Source organism: Oncorhynchus nerka, linkage group LG3 (genome assembly GCF_034236695.1).
Source record: "Oncorhynchus nerka isolate Pitt River linkage group LG3, Oner_Uvic_2.0, whole genome shotgun sequence".
NCBI classification, from domain to species: Eukaryota; Metazoa; Chordata; class Actinopteri; order Salmoniformes; family Salmonidae; genus Oncorhynchus; species Oncorhynchus nerka.
Window position 1 is genome coordinate 80,881,499 of NC_088398.1, and position 16,685 is coordinate 80,898,183.

Here is a 16,685-nt window from a genome sequence, read left to right on the forward strand (position 1 = left end):
CCTGGGCTGGAAGAGGTGGAGAGATGGATGGGAGGCCCCGGAGGCCTGGGCTGGAAGAGGTGGAGAGATGGATGGGAGGCCTGGGCTGGAAGAGGTGGAGAGATGGATGGGAGGCCTCGTAGGCCTGGGCTGGAAGAGGTGGAGAGATGGATGGGAGGCCCCGGAGGCCTGGGCTGGAAGTGGTGGAGAGATAGATGGGAGGCCTCGTAGGCCTGGGCTGGAAGAGGTGGAGAGATGGATGGGAGGCCCCGGAGGCCTGGGCTGGAAGTGGTGGAGAGATAGATGGGAGGCCTCGTAGGCCTGGGCTGGAAGCGGTGGAGAGGTGGATGGGAGGCCTCGTAGGCCTGGGCTGGAAGAGGTGGAGAGATGGATGGGAGGCCCCGGAGGCCTGGGCTGGAAGCGGTGGAGAGATAGATGGGAGGCCTCGTAGGCCTGGGCTGGAAGCGGTGGAGAGAAGGATGGGAGGCCCCGGAGGCCTGGGCTGGAAGCGGTGGAGAGATGGATGGGAGGCCCCGGAGGCCTGGGCTGGAAGCGGTGGAGAGATGGATGGGAGGCCTCGTAGGGCTGGAAGCGGTGGAGAGAAGGATGGGAGGCCCCGGAGGCCTGGGCTGGAGGCCCCGGAGGCCTGGGCTGGAACCGGTGGAGAGATGGATGGGAGGCCTCGTAGGGCTGGAAGCGGTGCAGAGATGGATGGGAGGTCTCGGTGGCCTGGGCTGGAAGCGGTGGAGAGATGGATGGGAGGCCCCGGAGGCCTCAACCTGAGATGGATGGATGTATCAATTGACAGATGGAGGGGTAGAGGTGGGTGAAAGGGGAGAGGTGATTTGAGCTTTTTTTAATCACCATCATTTATCTAGATATTATACCGTCTCGGTTCGTATGACAGGTTGCAGATGGAACTTGACCAAAAACAACCCCAACTAGGAATACAGTCAGTACACTCTGGTTTCTCCTTTCTCAGTCTGATACTGTTGTTTCTCAGTCAATATTAGCTCAGTCGTGTGCAGGGCCATTTCTTCTAATGGCCGTCCTTTCGTTGTGAAATGAGACCTTAAAATGTCACGCTGATTGACAGAGAGGTATCCAATCAGATAAATTATTACAGATCAGCGGAGATGTTTCTGAGGTTGTGACGTCTCAACCTGATACAGGGCCTAGTAAGAATACCATACCTCGAACCTGATACAGGGCCAGGTAAGAATACCATACCTCAACCTGATACAGGGCCAGGTAAGAACACCATACCTCAACCTGATACAGAGCCTAGTGAGAATACCATACCTCAACCTGATACAGGGCCTAGTGAGAATACCATACCTCAACCTGATACAGGGCCTGGTGAGAATACCATACCTCAACCTGATACAGGGCCAGGTAAGAATATCATACCTCAACCTGATACAGGGCCTGGTAAGAATACCATACCTCAACCTGATACAGGGCCTGGTAAGAATACCATACCTCAACCTGATACAGGGCCTGGTAAGAATACCATACCTCAACCTGATACAGGGCCTGGTAAGAACACCATATCTCAACCTGATACAGGGCCTGGTAAGAATACCATACCTCAACCTGATACAGGGCCTGGTAAGAATACCATACCAAGAGGCAGGGGGAAGGACTGAGCTCATCTGATTCATTCGGACTGCGATGATCTGATTCATTCGGACTGAGATCATCTGATTCACCAGGACTGTGGTGATCTGATTCACTAGGACTGTGGTGATCTGATTCACTAGGACTGTGGTGATCTGATTCACTAGGACTGTGGTGATCTGATTCACTAGGACTGTGATGATCTGATTCACTAGGACTGTGGTGATCTGATTCACTAGGACTGTGATGATCTGATTCATTCGGACTGTGGTGATCTGATTCACTAGGACTGTGGTGATCTGATTCACTAGGACTGTGGTGATCTGATTCACTAGGACTGTGGTGATCTGATTCACTAGGACTGTGGTGATCTGATTCATTCGGACTGTGATGATCTGATTCATTCGGACTGTGGTGATCTGATTCACTAGGACTGTGGTGATCTGATTCACTAGGACTGTGGTGATCTGATTCACTAGGACTGTGATGATCTGATTCACTAGGACTGTGGTGATCTGATTTACTAGGACTGTGATGATCTGATTCACTAGGACTGTGGTGATCTGATTCACTAGGACTGTGGTGATCTGATTCACTAGGACTGTGGTGATCTGATTCACTAGGACTGTGGTGATCTGATTCACTAGGACTGTGGTGAACTGATTCACTAGGACTGTGATGATCTGATTCATTCGGACTGTGGTGATCTGATTCACTAGGACTGTGGTGATCTGATTCACTAGGACTGTGGTGATCTGATTCACTAGGACTGCGATCATTTGCTTGGATGAACCGCAAACATATTTAATTGAAAGCTTTTGGTGCCAAGATGGCACCCGTTGAACTGTTCTGCACCAGCTGAGAGAGTGTGTGAATCACACGGTATTGGAGCCGTTTGTGATTCTGACGATGTGAGCAGGCAGACTGGCACAGAGGTAGTGAGCCATTGAAGATAGCAGCAGCCTGGCTGGCGTCTCTTCTCCTCGCTGTGTCTCTGCAGTGGCTCCGAGTCTAGATCTCTTGTGTGTATTTATCAAGCTAATGAAACCAGGACCAATTAACAGACGGAATTAGACCTACATACCATCCCTCCTCTCTCTCTTCCTTACATACCATCTCTCATTCTCTCTTTTACTTTCATACCATTCCTCCTTCTCTCTCTATCTTCCTTTCATACCATCCCTCTTTCTCTTTTCCTTTCATCCCATCCCTCCTTCTCTCTCTCTTCCTTTCATCCACCCCTCCTTCTCTCTCTTCCTTTCATCCTCCCCTCCTTCTCTCTCTCTCTTCATCCCATCCCTCCTTCTCTCTCTCTCTTCCTTTCATCCCATCCCTCCTTCTCTCTCTCTTCCTTTCATACCATCCCTCTTTCTCTCTCTCTCTTCCTTTCATCCCATGCCTCCTTCTCTCTCTCTTCCTTTCATCCACTCCTCCTTCTCTCTCTCTTCATCCCATCCCTCCTTCTCTCTCTCTCTTCCTTTCATCCCATCCCTCCTTCTCTCTCTCTTCCTTTCATCCATCCCTCTTTCTCTCTCTCTCTTCCTTTCATCCCATCCCTCCTTCTCTCTCTCTTCCTTTCATCCATCCCTCCTTCTCTCTCTCTTCCTTTCATCCACCCCTCCTTCTCTCTCTCTCTTCATCACATCCCTCCTTCTCTCTCTCTCTTCCTTTCATACCATCCCTCTTTCTCTCTCTCTCTTCCTTTCATCCCATCCCTCCTTCTCTCTCTTCCTTTCATCCACCCCTCCTTCTCTCTCTCTCTTCATCCCATCCCTCCTTCTCTCTCTCTCTTCCTTTCATACCATCCCTTCTCTCCCACTTCCATTCATGCCGTCCCTCTCCCTCTTCCTTTCATATCATCCTCCCCTCTCCCTCTTCCTTTCATATTATCCTCCCCTCTCTCTTTTCCTTTCATATATCCCCCTCTCTCTTTTCCTTTCATATATCCCCCTCTCTCTTTTCCTTTCATATATCCCCCCTCTCTTTTTCCTTTCATATATCCCCCTCTCTCTTTTCCTTTCATATATCCCCCTCTCTCTTTCCTTTCATATACCCCCCTCTCTATTTTCCTTTCATATATCCCCCCTCTCTCTTTTCCTTTCATATATCCCCCTCTCTCTTTTCCTTTCATATATCCCCCTCTCTCTTCCTTTCATATCACCCCCCTCTCTCTTTTCCTTTCATATCATCCCCCTCCCTCTCTTCCTTTCATATCATCCTCCCCTCTCCCTCTTCCTTTCATATCATCCTCCCCTCCCTCTCTTCCTTTCATATCATCCTCCCCTCTCCCTCTTCCTTTCATATCATCCTCCCCTCCCTCTCTTCCTTTCATATCATCCTCCCCTCTCCCTCTTCCTTTCATATCATCCTCCCCTCCCTCTCTTCCTTTCATATCATCCTCCCTCTCTTCCTTTCATATCATCCTCCCCTCCCCTCTTCCTTTCATATCATCCTCCCTCCCCTCTTCCTTTCATATCATCCTCCCCTCCCTCTCTTCCTTTCATATCATCCTCCCCTCCCTCTCTTCCTTTCATATCATCCTCCCCTCTCCCTCTTCCTTTCATATCATCCTCCCCTCCCTCTTCCTTTCATATCATCCTCCCCTCTCCCTCTTCCTTTCATATCATCCTCCCCTCCCTCTCTTCCTTTCATATCATCCTCCCCTCCCTCTCTTCCTTTCATATCATCCTCCCCTCCCTCTTCCTTTCATATCATCCTCCCCTCTCTCTCTTCCTTTCATATCATCCTCCCCTCTCCCTCTTCCTTTCATATCATCCTCCCCTCCCCTCTTCCTTTCATATCATCCTCCCCTCTCCCTCTTCCTTTCATATCATCCTCCCCTCCCTCTCTTCCTTTCATATCATCCTCCCCTCTCTCTTTTCCTTTCATATCATCCTCCCCTCTCTCTTTTCCTTTCATATCATCCTCCCCTCTCTCTTTTCCTTTCATACCATCACTCCTTCCCCCCTTCTTTTGTCATTGTTTTAATAAACTTTTTCACACCTGTCAGTGGCACATTAAGCTATGTGTTCAGTGGGACTGCAGAGAGAGAGGGAGACTGGAGGGAGAGAGGGAGACTGGAGGGAGAGAGGGAGACTGGAGGGAGAGAGGGAGAGGGGAGACTGGAGGGAGAGAGGGGGACTGGAGGGAGAGAGGGAGACTTCCTTTCAGATCATCTGGAGGGAGAGAGAGAGACTGGAGGGAGCCTCTCTTCCTTTTGTAAAGTCCTTTCACCTGTAATCTTCCTTGTAATGTAACTGTCCTTGTTGTAATCTAGTCCCTCTCTTCCTAACTCCTGACCTTGTTGTTCTAGTTGTATTGTAACTCTGACCTTGTTGTAATGTAGTTGTAATGTAACTCCCCTTGTTTTGTAGTTGTAATGTAACTGTGACCTTGTTTTCCTTTTGTATTGTAACTGTGACCTTTTGTTTCTAGTTGTAATGTAACTGTGACCTTGTTGTAATCTTTGTATTGTAACTGTGACCTTGTTTTAATGTGGTTGTAATGTAACTGTGACCTTGTTGTAATCTAGTTGTAATGTAACTGTGACCTTGTTGTAATCTAGTTGTAATGTAACTGTGACCTTGTTGTAATGTAGTTTTATGTAACTGTGACCTTGTTGTAATTTACCTGTAAAGTACCTGTTATCTAGTTGTATTGTAACTGTGACCTTGTTGTAATCTAGTTGTAATGTAACTGTGACCTTGTTGTAATCTAGTTGTATTGTAACTGTGACCTTGTTGTAATGTGGTTGTAATGTAACTGTGACCTTGTTGTAATCTAGTTGTAATGTAACTGTGACCTTGTTGTAATCTAGTTGTAATGTAACTGTGACCTTGTTGTAATGTAGTTTTATGTAACTGTGACCTTGTTGTAATTTACCTGTAATCTAGTTGTAATGTAACTGTGACCTTGTTGTAATGTAGTTTTATGTAACTGTGACCTTGTTGTAAAGTAGCTGTAAAGTAGTTGTTATGTGACTGTGACCTTGTTGTAAAGTACCTGTTATCTAGTTGTAATGTAACTGTGACCTTGTTGTAATGTAGTTGTAATGTGGTTGTAATGTAACTGTGACCTTGTTGTAAAGTAACTTGTAATGTAACTGTGACCTTGTTGTAATGTACCTGTAAAGTACCTGTAATGTAGTTGTAATGTAACTGTGACCTTGTTGTAATGTAGTTGTAATGTAACTGTGACCTTGTTGTAATGTAGTTGTAATGTAACTGTGACCTTGTTGTAATGTAGTTGTAATGTAACTGTGACCTTGTTGTAAAGTAGTTGTAACGTAACTGTAATGTAGTTGTAATGTAACTGTGACCTTGATGTTATGTAACTGTGACCTTGTTGTAATGTAACTGTGACCTTGTTGTAAAGTAGCTGTAAAGTAACTGTAATCTAGTTGTTATGTGCTTGTTTAAAGGCTTTGGGGAGAGAATAAATAGCATTCAAGCTCAAATGAACTGGACAGCAACTGTGCTTAATATATTGGCTGTGCATCAGACTAGAGGGATACAAATCTCCTTATGTAACATGGATGTATATGCTTGGAAGGCCCTGTCAACTCGATTTTACTGAGCCGATTGTGAGGCCTTTGATTTTTTTTTCCCCCTAGTGGTTCTATCGATTTCATAGTAAGAGTGGTATGGAGAGAGACAGAGGAGAGAGAGACAGAGACAGAGACAGAGGAGAGAGAGACAGAGACAGAGGAGAGAGAGACAGAGACAGAGGAGAGAGAGACAGAGACAGAGGAGAGAGGAAAAAGATGAAAAGCAAGAGACAGATTGATAGGATAATTCCCATTTGATGGTTTATTTTAAAGTGGAACTGGTTGTGTGTTAACTAACTTGATATGAAACAAACAGACACTACTAATATCAAACACATAAAATTCCCAGTTTATGCTACAAACCAACTTTATACTTCATAAGAGGTTTGAAAAATAGGTTATTTTTTAATATAATATAATATTAATATATTCTTAATATAATATAATTCACCAATACAGTTCTTGGTTGTCCAAAAAATACTGCTATCAAGTTGTAAATGACAGTTGGCCTGGTACATTGGTTGCTGTCTCTATTCGGGATGACAGCTGGCCTGGTACATTGGTTGCTGTCTCTATTCGGGATGACAGTTGGCCTGGTACATTGGTTGCTGTCTCTATTCGGGATGACAGCTGGCCTGGTACATTGGTTGCTGTCTCTATTCGGGATGACAGTTGGCCTGGTACATTGGTTGCTGTCTCCATTCGGGATGACAGTTGGCCTGGTACATTGGTTGCTGTCTCCATTCGGAATGATAGTTGGCCTGGTACATTGGTTGCTGTCTCCATTCGGGATGACAGTTGGCCTGGTACATTGGTTGCTGTCTCTATTCGGGATGACAGTTGGCCTGGTACATTGGTTGCTGTCTCTATTTGGGATGACAGTTGGCCTGGTACATTGGTTGCTGTCTCCATTCGGAATGACAGTTGGCCTGGTACATTGGTTGCTGTCTCCATTCGGGATGACAGTTGGCATGGTACATTGGTTGCTGTCTCCATTCGGGATGACAGTTGGCCTGGTACATTGGTTGCTGTCTCTATTTGGGATGACAGTTGGCCTGGTACATTGGTTGCTGTCTCCATTCGGAATGACAGTTGGCCTGGTACATTGGTTGCTGTCTCCATTCGGGATGACAGTTGGCCTGGTACATTGGTTGCTGTCTCCATTTGGAATGACAGTTGGCCTGGTACATTGGTTGCTGTCTCTATTCGGAATGACAGTTGGTCTGGTACATTGTTTCCTGTCTCTATTCGGGATGCACTGGTTCAGTTTCAATGACTCCATTTGTTGGACAAAAACGGACGACTGTAACTTTAACTAAGACTGGGAATGTCAATACAATCAAACTAGCAAGGGCAATGATCACAAGTTAGTCATAACGTGGCTAATATGCTAACATATATATTTATGTAGAGAGCTAAAATCACAGAGCCTAATGAGATAGCTAGCTAGCTGCCTAGAGGACTTCATGTCATTGGAGGAGAGGGCGAGTGAGTGGCTTGACTTTCGAGTTTTTCCCCTCGTATCATTTTTCGGGTGGCTATACAACTAGAGATTCACATGTAGTTTGGTTAGCTAGCAAGAAATGTTAATCGCTTTGCTAGCTAGCTAAGTTGAACAACTGTTTGCAGTTAGCATATCTCTTGAGTTCACAAATTCACTCTGGCAAGCTATTTACTCCGATTTCAGAGCACTCTTGTCTGAGTGTGCCAGAGCGCAGATAAACAGATGAATTTACAAACGCGCAACACCCGTTGAAAATGTCAGTAAACGTAGGCAAAAAAGTTATAGTTAGTCACGAACGCTCTAGATAACAGCCTAACCAGCTCTGCTACAGCAAGTAAAATGGTGAGAGAGAGGTGTTCTCTCACTTGTGTCTGGAAGTAGCTAGCTAGTAAGCTAGCCAACTTTAGCCAGTTAGCTTGGGTGCTTGGTTGGGACAATGCATGCATTGGCAAGCAAGCTGCAGAAGGATGAGCAGGCTATTCCCTATCGTTTTTTTTGTGTGCAACTAGTTGAAAAACAGGTTGAAAAAGTAGATGTGTATGGTCTCTTTCATATGTTTTTTGTCTCCCCTGAGTTGATAGAGCCAACTGTTCATAATTTAGAGCCAAATATTTGATTACTGTACTACCAAAGACGTAAATGAATCCAATTACGGCATTTTACGACATTTATGAGATTAGTCCAACAAAAACCGGACCTCCCCCCAGAGCAGACAGCTGGACCGACAGCTCAGTTCTCCTGCAAAGATCACGGTTTCAGTTCCAGGGCAGCTCCTTTGATGATGATGATGATGATGATGTCCATCACTTCAGATAACACCGGGTCGTTTATTGTGTTTCTCCCCATCTGTGTTGAAGTGTCTGGTGCATTTTTCCACTTGTCTGAAGTAGAAGATGTCCACTTTGAAGTGACTCCAGCATTTTTATTTGATTAATTACCGTCCCCATTAATCCGGTCTTACCGGGGTCTGACATTTATGTCCACAAGTAGCATGACAACAGGTAGTCGGTAACCTGGAGAATCCATCTACGTTGCACTTCAGTGCAATGCAGTTCTGACTTGTTCTTACTTGATGTCGTTGGTGTGTGCTTACAAGAAATGAAGAATACACATTTGTCCTTGCGAACTCGCAGTCCGTAGTCATTCAGTCTCTCTGAGGGCACAGTCCGTAGTCCTTCAGTCTCTGTGAGGTCGCAGTCCGTAGTCCTTCAGTCTCTGTGAGGTCGCAGTCCGTAGTCCTTCAGTCTCTGTGAGGTCGCAGTCCGTAGTCCTTCAGTCTCTGTGAGGTCGCAGTCCGTAGTCCTTCAGTCTCTGTGAGGTCGCAGTCCGTAGTCATTCAGTCTCTGTGAGGTCGCAGTCCGTAGTCATTCAGTCTCTGTGAGGTCGCAGTCCATAGTCTTTCAGTCTCTGTGAGGTCGCAGTCCGTAGTCATTCAGTCTCTTTGAGGGCACAGTCCGTAGTCCTTCAGTCTATGTGAGGTCGCAGTCCGTAGTCATTCAGTCTCTGTGAGGTCGCAGTCCGTAGTCCTTCAGTCTCTGTGAGGTCGCAGTCCATAGTCTTTCAGTCTCTGTGAGGTCGCAGTCCGTAGTCATTCAGTCTCTGTGAGGTCACAGCCCGTAGTCCTTCAGTCTCTGTGAGGTCGCAGTCCGTACGTAGTCCTTCAGTCTCTGTGAGGGCACAGTCCGTAGTCATTCAGTCTTTGTGAGGGTACAGTCCGTAGTCATTCAGTCTCTGTGAGGGCACAGTCCGTAGTCCTTCAGTCTCTGTGAGGTCACATCCAAGTTCTGGAGATGGTCCTCTTCCTCCTCTCCAGTAACGACAGCAGCGTTGTACTCCTTGTACTCCAGGTAGCGTTGTACTCCAGGTAGCGTTGTACTCCAGGTAGCGTTGTACTCCAGGTAGCGTTGTACTCCTTGTACTCCAGGTAGCGTTGTACTCCAGGTAGCGTTGTACTCCAGGTAGCGTTGTACTCCTTGTACTCCAGGTGGCCTTGTACTCCAGGTAGCGTTGTACTCCAGGTAGCGTTGTACTCCAGGTAGCGTTGTACTCCTTGTACTCCAGGTAGCGTTGTACTCCAGGTAGCGTTGTACTCCAGGTAGCGTTGTACTCCTTGTACTCCAGGTGGCGTTGTACTCCAGGTAGTGTTGTACTCCAAGTGGCGTTGTACTCCAGGTAGCGTTGTACTCCTTGTACTCCAGGTGGCGCTGTACTCCAGGTAGCGTTGTACTCCTTGTACTCCAGGTAGCGTTGTACTCCAGGTAGCGTTGTACTCCAGGTAGCGTTGTACTCCTTGTACTCCAGGTGGCGCTGTACTCCAGGTAGCGTTGTACTCCTTGTACTCCAGGTAGCGTTGTACTCCAGGTAGCGTTGTACTCCAGGTAGCGTTGTACTCCTTGTACTCCAGGTGGCGTTGTACTCCAGGTAGCGTTGTACTCCAGGTAGCGCGTTGGTACTCGTTGTACAGGTAGCGTTGTACTCAGGTGGCGTTGTACTGGCCTTGGTACTTGTACCAGGTAGCGTTGTACTCCAGGTAGCGTTGTACTCCAGGTGGCGTTGTACTCCAGGTAGCGTTGTACTCCAGGTAGCGTTGTACTCCTTGTACTCCAGGTAGCGTTGTACTCCAGGTGGCGTTGTACTCCAGGTGGCGTTGTACTCCAGGTAGCGTTGTACTCCAGGTGGCGTTGTACTCCAGGTGGCGTTGTACTCCTTGTACTCCAGGTAGCGTTGTACTCCAGGTAGCGTTGTACTCCTTGTACTCCAGGTGGCGTTGTACTCCAGGTAGCGTTGTACTCCAGGTGGCGTTGTACTCCAGGTAGCGTTGTACTCCAGGTAGCGTTGTACTCCTTGTACTCCAGGTAGCGTTGTACTCCAGGTAGCGTTGTACTCCTTGTACTCCAGGTGGCGTTGTACTCCAGGTGGCGTTGTACTCCAGGTGGCGTTGTACTCCAGGTAGCGTTGTACTCCAGGTGGCGTTGTACTCCAGGTGGCGTTGTACTCCTTGTACTCCAGGTGGCGTTGTACTCCAGGTAGCATTGTACTCCAGGTAGCGTTGTACTCCAGGTAGCTTTGTACTCCAGGTAGCGTTGTACTCCAGGTGGCATTGTACTCCAGGTAGCGTTGTACTCCAGGTAGCGTTGTACTCCTTGTACTCCAGGTAGCGTTGTACTCCAGGTGGCGTTGTACTCCAGGTGGCGTTGTACTCCAGGTAGCGTTGTACATCAGGTGGCGTTGTACTCCTTGTACTCCAGGTAGCGTTGTGCTCCAGGTAGCGTTGTACTCCAGGTGGCGTTGTACTCCAGGTGGCGTTGTACTCCAGGTAGCGTTGTACTCCAGGTGGCGTTGTACTCCAGGTGGCGTTGTGCTCCAGGTAGCGTTGTACTCCAGGTGGCGTTGTACTCCAGGTGGCGTTGTACTCCAGGTAGCGTTGTACTCCAGGTGGCGTTGTACTCCTTGTACTCCAGGTAGTGTTGTACTCCAGGTGGCATTGTACTCCAGGTGGCGTTGTACTCCAGGTGGCGTTGTACTCCTTGTACTCCAGGTAGTGTTGTACTCCAGGTGGCATTGTACTCCAGGTGGCGTTGTACTCCAGGTAGCGTTGTACTCCTTGTACTCCAGGTAGCATTGTACTCCAGGTGGCGTTGGTAGCGTTGTACTCCAGGTAGCGTTGTACTCCAGGTGGCGTTTGTACTTGTAGTCCAGGTAGCGTTGTACTCCAGGTGGCGTTGTACTCCAGGTAGTGTTGTACTCCAGGTAGCGTTGTACTCCCTCCACTAGTAAGATCCATCGCCCTCTGGAACAGCCCTTTGTGAATGGTAGGTAACAGGACCTGAAGAGCCCTTTGGGAATGGTAGGTAACAGGACCTGAAGAGCCCTTTGTGAATGGTAGATAACAGGACCTGAAGAGCCCTTTGTGAATGGTAGATAACAGGACCTGAAGAGCCCTTTGTGAATGGTAGGTAACAGTACCTGAAGAGCCCTTTGTGAATGGTAGGTAACAGGACAGGATGATCTTTTTACATTTATTTTTATAGAACTTTTTGTATATATTGTGACAAATACTGTATATTGTACAAAAATACAATTTCCTAGTGTATCAAGTGGTGTAACAGTTGGTGCGTGTGTTTGTGTTATACATTGTGTTGCGCTATGCCAATACATCCTACTTCCTAGATGTTTCCTTGACTGTGTGATGTCATCAGACTGGGCCGGCCTGGTGTGGACTGCTACAGCCAGCATGAGAGTGGAGCCGCTGTTCTCCAGCTACAGTTCCTCATCAATGAGGTAGGACTGCTTCTATTCTAGTCCCCTTATCTCGGGCGGCAGCGTAGCCTAATGGTTAGAGTGTTGGACTAGCAACCGGAAGGTTGCAAGTTCAAACCTCCAAGCTGAGAAGGTACAAATCTGTTGTTTTGCCCCTGAACAAGGCAGTTAACCCACTGTTCCTAGGCCGTCATTGAAAATAAGAATTTGTTCATAACTGACTTGCCTAGTTAAATAAAGGTAAAAAAAGAGGAGAGTACAGTATTTAGTTGGCATTCTCTCTCAGCCATTTAAGGACAAACAATCTGTTCTGGAATCCGAGTGTTTTACCCCCGAACACCTTCCTCTTTTTGAATCTAACATTTTCATTTCCAAATCTTTTTCTGGGCAGAAACATTCACAGGGCCCCTCCATCGTGAGGAGGGGCCCTATTGATTTCAAACCATAACTCAACACTCTTTCAGCATGGTTATGACTAATGGTATCCCTGTTATTTAGCAATCAGAGAGAGACAGAGAGAGAGAGAAGCAAAAAGGATAGTTTTACTAAACCATCGTCGACAGCAGAGCAGAATGGATAATTCAAAACCAATGTAAGGTCGGATAGTTGCTGATGTATACTCTCAACTCGGTCTCACTGTCTCACGTCAGAATTTGACGTTCATGTTTCTCAAACTTCACATTTCAAAGTTGTTGCAATCGTCAAATTTCAAATTGTCTAAGGTCAAGTTTGTTCATTAACTCAAAATGTTTAATTGTCCTTGTTCAGGTTTAATCCTATAAACTGGATGTATTCACTCCTGAGGACAAAGGCTGTCTCTCTATGTTAGAGTTGTCTAAAAACTGTCTCTCTCTTTTAGATTTGACTAAAAACTGTCTCTCTATGTTAGAGTTGACTAAAAACTGTCTCTCTATGTTAGAGTTGACTAAAGGATGTCTCTCTATGTTAGAGATCAACTATAACTCAGTTGGTAGAACAGGGACCTCTGTAACTCAGTTGGTAGAACAGGGACCTCTGTAACTCAGTTGGTAGAACAGGGACCTCTGTAGCTCAGTTGGTAGAACAGGGACCTCTGTAACTCAGTTGGTAGAACACAAGAACTCTGTAACTCAGTTGGTAGAACAGGGACCTCTGTGACTCAGTTGGTAGAACAGGGACCTCTGTGACTCAGTTGGTAGAACAGGGACCTCTGTAACTCAGTTGGTAGAACAGGGACCTCTGTAACTCAGTTGGTAGAACAGGTACCTCTGTAACTCAGTTGGTAGAACAGGGATCTATGTAACTCAGTTGGTAGAACAGGGACCTCTGTAACTCAGTTGGTAGAACAGGGACCTCTGTAACTTGGTTGGTAGAACAGGGACCTCTGTGACTCAGTTGGTAGAACAGGGACCTCTGTAACTCAGTTGGTAGAACAGGGACCTCTGTAACTCAGTTGGTAGAACAGGGACCTCTGTAACTCAGTTGGTAGAACAGGTACCTCTGTAACTCAGTTGGTAGAACAGGGACCTCTGTAACTCAGTTGGTAGAACAGGGACCTCTGTGACTCAGTTGGTAGAACAGGGATCTCTGTAACTCAGTTGGTAGAACAGGGACCTCTGTGACTCAGTGGGTAGAACAGGGACCTCTGTAACTCAGTTGGTAGAACAGGGACCTCTGTAACTCAGTTGGTAGAACAGGTACCTCTGTAACTCAGTTGGTAGAACAGGGACCTCTGTAACTCAGTTGGTAGAACAGGGACCTCTGTAACTCAGTTGGTAGAACACAAGAACTCTGTAACTCAGTAGGTAGAACAGGGACCTCTGTAACTTGGTTGGTAGAACAGGGACCTCTGTAACTTGGTTGGTAGAACAGGGACCTCTGTAACTTGATTGGTAGAACAGGGACCTCTGTAACTCAGTTGGTAGAACAGGGACCTCTGTAACTCAGTTGGTAGAACAGGAACAGTAGCCTGCTAGTAACAGTAACTAAGGGGCAGAGTAGAGTACCCAATGGTAGCCTGCTAGTAACAGTAACTAAGGGGCAGAGTAGGGGGCCGGCTAGTCGTGACTGTTTAACAGTCTGATGGCCTGGAGATAAAATGCTGTTTTTCAGTCTCTTGGTTCCTGCTTTGATGCACCTGTACTGTCTCCTCCTTCTGGATGGTGAACAGGGCGGTCAGGTAAAATGAGTAGAATAGGCATTGTGTTAGATGAGAAGAATGAGCAGAATAGGCATTGTGTTAGATGAGAAGAATGAGCAGAACAGGCATTGTGTTAGATGAGAAAAATGAGCAGAATAGACATTGTGTTAGATGAGAAGAATGAGCAGAATAGACATTGTGTTAGATGAGAAGAATGAGCAGAATAGGCATTGTGTTAGATGAGAAGAATGAGCAGGATAGACATGGTGTTAGATGAGAAGAATGAGCAGAATAGGCATTGTGTTAGATGAGAAGAATAAGCAGAATAGGCATTGTGTTAGATGAGAAGAATGAGCAGAATAGGCATGGTGTTAGATGAGAAGAATGAGCAGAATAGACATTGTGTTAGATGAGAAGAATGAGCAGAACAGGCATTGTGTTAGATGAGAAGAATGAGCAGAATAGCCATTGTGTTAGATGAGAAGAATGAGCAGAATAGGCATTGTGTTAGATGAGAAGAATGAGCAGAATAGGCATTGTGTTAGATGAGAAGAATGAGCAGAACAGGCATTGTGTTAGATGAGAAGAATGAGCAGAACAGGCATTGTGTTAGATGAGAAGAATGAGCAGAATAGGCATTGTGTTAGATGAGAAGAATGAGCAGAATAGGCATTGTGTTAGATGAGAAGAATGAGCAGAACAGGCATTACATGGATAAATGTTCAGGCAGCTAGATGCTGATACAGTTGTAAGATATAGAGTATATATATATCTATCAGTGTTTTTGTGGCTTGGTTTTACATGCTATTTGCTTTGGACAATTTGTTATGCTTTTGTAGTTAAAATAACCCCTTTTATTGCACACAGAGTTAGGCCATCCAACGTATTATGTGATTTCGTAAGCACATTTTTACTCCTGAACCTATTTAGGCTTAATATAACAAAAAGGGGGGGGGGGGGGGGAATACTGATGGAATACATTTTAGTTATTTATTTTGTAATAATTTGTAAAAAATATTTTACTTTTTTGTGTAGCTCTGGGACAAAAGAGGAAAATAGAATGAAATCCATTTCAATCCCACTTTGTAACGCACCAGAACGTAAACAATGTTCCATTCTCTCTGCCTGTGTTGATATCATTATCATTACTTGATAATTGCACGATAATGCAGTTCAGGACTCAGGTTTTCCCAGTCTGCCTAAAGACTTGTTTAATAGCTGCTCCCCCTCTTGTCTTCTCTTCTCCAAGACTTGTTCAATAGCTGCTCCCCTCCTCTCTCCTCCTCTCCAAGACTTGTTCAATAGCTGCTCCCCCTCCTCTCTTCCTCTCCTCCTCTCCAAGACTTGTTCAATAGCTGCTCCCCCTCCTCTCCTCCTCTCCTCCTCTCCAAGACTTGTTCAATAGCTGCTCCCCCTCCTCTCCTCCTCTCCTCCTCTCCAAGACTTGTTCAATAGCTGCTCCCCCTCCTCTCTTCTCCCTCCTCCCAAGACTTGTTCAATAGCTGCTCCCCCCTCCTCTCCTCCTCTCCTCCTCCAAGACTTGTTCAATAGCTGCTCCCCTCCTCTCTTCCTCTCCTCCTCTCCAAGACTTGTTCAATAGCTGCTCCCCCCTCTCTTCCTCTCCAAGACTTGTTCAATAGCTGCTCCCCCTCCTCCTCTCCAAGACTCCTCTCCCCTCCTCTCCAAGACTTGTTCAATAGCTGCTCCCCTCCTCTCCTCCTCTCCTCCTCTCCAAGACTTGTTCAATAGCTGATTCCCCTCCCCTTCCTCTCTCTCCCAAGACTTGTTTATTAATAGCTCTCCTCCTTCTCTCCAAGACTTGTTCAATAGCTGCTCCCCCTCCTGTCTTCCTCACCTCTTCTCCAAGACTTGTTCAATAGCTGTGATTCCCCCTCCTCTCTTCCTCTCCTCCTCTCCAAGACTTGTTCAATAGCTGCTCCCCTCCTCTCTTCCTCTCCAAGACTTGTTCAATAGCTGCTCCCCCTCCTCTCTTCCTCTCCTCCTCTCCAAGACTTGTTCAATAGCTGCTCCCCTCCTCTCCTCCTCTCCAAGACTTGTTTAATAGCTGCTCCCCTCCTCTCTTCCTCCAAGACTTGTTTAATAGCTGCTCCCCCTCCTCACCTCCTCTCCAAGACTTGTTTAATAGCTGCTCCCCCTCCTCTCTTCCTCACCTCCTCTCCAAGACTTGTTTAATAGCTCCTCACTTCCTCACCTCCTCTCCAAGACTTGTTTAATAGCTCCTCACTTCCTCACCTCCTCTCCAAGACTTGTTCAATAGCTCCTCACTTCCTCACCTCCTCTCCAAGACTTGTTCAATAGCTGCTCCCCCTCCTCTCCTCCTCTCCTCCACTTTATCTGTCTCCCCGTCCCTTCCCTCTTCCCCTCTTTGCAATTTGTAATTTTCCTCGTTTCGTTCCTGCGCTCTTTGGCATTTCTTTGAAGAGAGGAGACAGAGAGCTAGTTTATGTTAACACAATAGGCGTACAGTGTCCCGTGTCACTAGTCTGAGTGACAGGATCGTGATTGACAAGCACCCACAACGGATTACCTCCCTGCTAGTGGCATCAGAGAGAGAGAGAGAGAGAGACAGAGAGAGAGAGAGATAACTAGATAGAGAGAGATTGAGGGGAAGTTGCAGGTGATATGGAGAAATGCAA